This window comes from Atractosteus spatula, chromosome 13 (assembly GCF_055471065.1).
Source record: "Atractosteus spatula isolate fAtrSpa1 chromosome 13, fAtrSpa1.hap1, whole genome shotgun sequence".
Lineage (NCBI taxonomy): Eukaryota > Metazoa > Chordata > Actinopteri > Semionotiformes > Lepisosteidae > Atractosteus > Atractosteus spatula.
The window spans coordinates 2738542-2743429 of record NC_142718.1 but is presented as its reverse complement, the minus strand read 5'-3'; the positions used below and the strand labels follow the sequence as shown (position 1 = coordinate 2743429).

General features: G+C 56.5%; 1 long non-coding RNA gene across 1 annotated transcript; it reads right to left on the bottom strand.

Moving 5' to 3' along the window:
• Positions 1-777: 777 nt before the first annotated feature.
• On the bottom strand, positions 778-4666 carry LOC148821632 (uncharacterized). The gene is made up of 2 exons (XR_016093885.1): positions 4382-4666; positions 778-1348 (listed from the first exon to the last, which is right to left on the bottom strand). It is a non-coding gene; the product is annotated as an uncharacterized LOC148821632 (long non-coding RNA).
• Positions 4667-4888: the final 222 nt, after the last annotated feature.

Below are 4888 nucleotides of genomic sequence, written 5' to 3'. Positions count from 1 at the left end.
AGGAAACGCATGCAAACGTGGGAAGAACGTGCAAACTCCACACAGACAGCACCCCAGGTCCACAACTGAACCCAGGGCCCCAGCGCCGACAGGCAGCAATACTGACCACCGTACTGAAGTGAGCTGACGCATTTTGTAAATGGGAAGGACTTTCCTATCCGGAATGATTGAATATGTTTCAACGGGCATTTGGATATCGGCTCCGCTCATCGTGCAGAGATGCTGCGATACGCTCCCCCAGCGCTGCTGCAGGGTGAAACGGCCCGGGGGTACCCAGGGTTCAATAGGCAGCAATCTGGCCGCTGCCTGGGCCCATTTCCAGCCGGACTCCGTCGGACAGACCATCGGGTTCTGGCTGGGGGTAAACTGTAAGTTCCCCTCGTGGAGATGGGCGTGGTTTCAGATACAGTACCCGCCTGTGGCACGCACCTGTGCAGGTGGATCGCGGGACGCGGCAGGAGCACGCGTGTACAGGGGCGCGCATATGCCGGAGGTGCAGGAGATCAAGTCGTCGGATCCGGTAACCCACAGCGGTAAAACCGCAGGTTTGGCGGCTGACCCGAGCAGCCAAATAGGAGTGTTTTTTCTCACCCCTTTCTCCGATGAGGAGGTCGCATAGCCGTCAAACGAAACGTCTGAGACCTGACGCCGTCTTATTCATTTTGAGCTCTTTTACCGCAGAAGTGATTGCGGACTGTATGATTCGAAGCGGTTATTATAGCCGCTGGGAATCACACAGGCTGCTATATGCAGGGCTGTGAATCGAGTTAGGAAACATTTCAGACCTTGTTTTATTCTTAATAAGACACCCTTAGAGGTCCTATAACAACCCCTCCTCGTAGTCTTCAAAACTGAAAGGTCTTCCTTGACCCGTGTGTGTAACACATCTGTTCAAGTCCAGAATGATACATACATTATACATACATGTATCCCTTCAGGGTATACAGCGCTCTTCATCCCACCAGGATCGCCAAGTCTCACCCACGCCTGGAATAACCTTAATAAAGCTTTCCCGTTTCCAGGTTTTTCACAACATCCTAACATAATTTCCGCCTTTTTAAGTCCTTTCACCTGCTACAGATGGGACGTATATATTGTTCCTCCACACAGACGTCTCCGTAACACCCCAGGCGCTATTTCCCTGGATTCTGGCGGCCGGGGGCTGAGTTTCGGATCTTTTTGATGAAGCACGGGAGGATGGCGACGAGGCCGGACGGCACCGAGAGCGTAGCTCTCACCTGACTGAAGTCCGCCGGACGTTTCATGTCGTTCTTGGTGGATGTGTGCGCAGCCCTCTGATGTTGCAGGATTCAAAGGGGAGCCTGCAGGGACCGTCCCAATTAGCATCCTGAAACATTAATGCGGGCCGTTGTAGCCTGGTTGTCCTGTATTGTTTCGGACATAAAAGAACAGCTGTAAACACAGCGCGCGGCGGTAAATGTTTCATGAGCGCCCGCTCCCTCTCCCCTCCCCCCCCCCACATTGCGCGGCTCCGATGCACGTGCAGGGGAGAGTCGATCGACGCCGCCACTCCAATGCCGAAGCGCACCAAGGACACGACACCGAGCACAAAGAGAGCAAGCACAAACACCCCGTGTCCTGCTTTAGCCCGACCGCGCATGGCCTGGCGCAGACATGCAGCACGTCTTATGCTCATAAGGGGAAACAAAACAAATGGAAGTGTGGGAAAACCTGACAGTTCTGTGTCTCGTTCAGACAGTAATTTGACGGGGCTGTGGGCCTCAAAATGATATTGTTAACCTACGTGCCGGCACGGGTTCGGTTGCGGACCTGGGGTGCGATCTGCGTGGAGTTTGCGTGTTTCTCCCCCCCATGTTGGCGTGGGTTTCAGCCCACAGTCCAAAGACGTGCCGGTGGATTAACTGGCTTTTGGGGAATTCAGCCCTGGTGCGACTGTGTGAGTGTGTGCCCTGTGATGGACTGGTGTCCTGTCCGGGGTGTAGCCTGCCTTGGGCCCTCTTGCATGCTGGGAGAGACTCCAGCTCCCCCACGACCATGAATTGGACGAAGTGGTTCGAAAACGGATGGGTGGGACCAGGTTTATTGCGTAGGATGTTTTCCCTGTTCATTTCTACCTGGTAGTAGGTGGATCTGTATTCTTTCGTCTGACCTCTTTATGCGAGGTAGTTCACAAGAGATTGCGAGAAATACAAATGCGATGCGATTTACAGAAAGCACGGAGGATACCGCGCTTAAGAAAACGCTGTTTTACACCTGACTATGCCGCGCACGCGCCGAGACCTGACTTCATCCGCCCGTGGCTCGTCATTGTTGGCAAGACGACTCTTTCCCCCAGCGGCGCCACCATGCCTCAAGAGTCAGAGCTGTGCTCTGTGGGGGATTGCGCCCCCTGGAGGGCGGGCGGGGAGGGGAGGGGAGGGTGCTGTGACCTCCTGCCTGAGGGAGGCACGAGATTTCAAAATTTCAGCCCGTGACAAGGGGGAGGGAGCGCGACGGGAGGTTCATCGTTCGGGCGAGCCGATGACCGACACGAAGGCACGATGAGATCTTTTCCCAGCAGAGACCGCTGCGAGGCCGCTCCGGCTCTCTGCTCGAAACGCTCCGCAGCGGCCCGAGCTGATCCGATCCATCTGCCTGATAGAAAGGCAACACAGAAACTCCAGTCTGACAAGGCAGAGGGATGGTGCCTGGCTGTGCTGTCACAATTCCACCAAATGGCATGTCTGCAAAGCCCGGGACGCTCAGTTAAAAACGCGCACAGTCCGAACGGGAGATCGAATCTCTTCCCGGCGGCAGTCGTTTCGACTCGCTTAACGCCGCGCTATCTACTCGTCTCCGGCGGCTCGGGGCCGGGGCTGGCGATCGCGCGTGGCTAAGTCTGCGTCTTCACGTGAGCACGCGGATAGATCTTAAAAAAAAAAAAACAACACAAACTCGTGAAACTGGAGCAAGTGTCGAGGGCAGTGTTTCCAGCGAGTGATAACGCGGATGCTTGTCTTTGAATGCGTGTGCGAGAGAGAAGGGGGGGGGGGTTGTCTTGTTACTGTGTTGGAGCACGCACTGGTCTTGAAAGCCGTGTGTAATGCCGTCCTTCCGGTTTAAGTTGCCGTGGCCACGAGCGGCGGTCCACGCACCACGCAGGAACAACAGGTCGCGTAAACCGCGCCGTAACCGTGTACGTGTGCGAGACCTGGAGCCGCAGACGGCAGAAGCAAGAGGCCAAACGAACGACGTTTAACACGGGGGAGGGCGGATGAACTGCGCTAAATGTACACGCGTGTGTGCCGAAGTTAAACACGTTTTGATTAAAAAAAAAAAGTCACCCAATCCGCCTGGTTTTCAAAGGGGGTACAGAATAGCAGCTACAGTTGACAGAATTGTTCTTATGACGGGACACCCCTAACAAAACGAAAGCCCTTCATTTCGGTGTTTTACCACATGGTTCCAATTCAACAGCTTGCTCGCAGCTTTTCAGAAAGGACTGCTGGAGGCGCCTCGGGAGAATCGGGCGCAGGTGGGGGGCGTTCCAGTGACGGGACCTCGGTGATGTCATGCGCCCCCCGCGCTCACGAAGCAGGAACGAGTGGAGGGGCTCCCCGAGCCCGAGAAGGCTGGGCGGCGCGTGGACATCCTCGCGCTGGCTGCTCCGCGTTGTTCCTGCACGCGACTGGCTCGGCGCGGCATCTTTGTGTTCAAAACGTGTTGCTTTTGTTTGTTTGTTTGTTTGTTTGTGGTTGTTGTTGTCATGATTTATTTTTACAGGGTAAAATAATCACCTAACTGTGTGGAGAGTTGGTGTGGACACGGGACACGGCGGGATGGGCGTGGACGGGCCGCCGCGCGATTCGATCGCAGGGTCCGATGCGATTCGTAGCGGAATTTCAGACTCGGCCCGTCCAGTTCGGACTGTAGCTCCGGAGAGGGAGTCTGTTCTGCGGTTCCTCATTCTGATCTTACTCTCTGTTTTGGGATCAGACGCGAACTGAATGCGCGGTGCAATAAAAAAAAGCCCCAACAAGCCGGCGTGTATTTGTAGTTTTGTTTTTGTTCCGTCTCCCTGTGTTTTCTGCGCCAGAATGCCTTGACATGCGGGTTTGAGCGCTCTTCCCGTGTCGGCGCCGTTTCACGAGTGAGTGATGCCACCCTCCCCAACACCACCGCCACACACACACACACACGCGCACCCACACCCACACCCACCACAGCCCCGGTCGCCTCCACGCCTCGCCGCCCCTCTCCCGAGCGACGACAACAGCGCGGGTGCTTCTCCCTTGAACCCCCCCACCCCCCCCTAGCATCGCGGCACCGAGAGAGGGAGAGCTTGCAGGAGAACGCGAGAAGACGGGGCTGGGTGTTTCATTCCTCCTGTGCAAGAAGGCTTAACCGAAACAAAACCAACCAAAAGAACACTGTAGGACTTCTCTTCGGCATCATCTGCGGAGGGACAGGCGCTCCGCTGCTGCTGCTGCTGCCGCTGCCGCCGCTGCCGAGATCTTCTGGCGCGTGCCGGTGGGCGAGCGCGAGACGCCGGCGGAGACTCTTCCAGTCCAAGCGGCTGTGGCGCCCGCGTGCGTGTCCGAGCCCGGGTCCGTGCGCCGTGTGCCGGGCGCGTGGCCCGTGGCGCTCGAGATGAAGCCGCTCCGCCGTCCGATCCGGCGCTGAGGTACTGGTGCCGCTGGTGCCGCTGGTGGGGGGGAACAGGAGACGAAGTTGGCGCTTAAAAGCGAAGTCAGCGGCGGCTTGTGCAGCGATTTGAAGAAGAAGAAGAAGAAGAAGAAGAAGAAGACGACGACAGAGAAAAAAACAAACATGAGCGTTTCTCAGGTAGGCTGTGGCAAGAGGACGAGATAGTTTCCCCTCTGTCGGCTTCTCCAAAAAAGGACCGCGATGCCATAGGCGACAAACG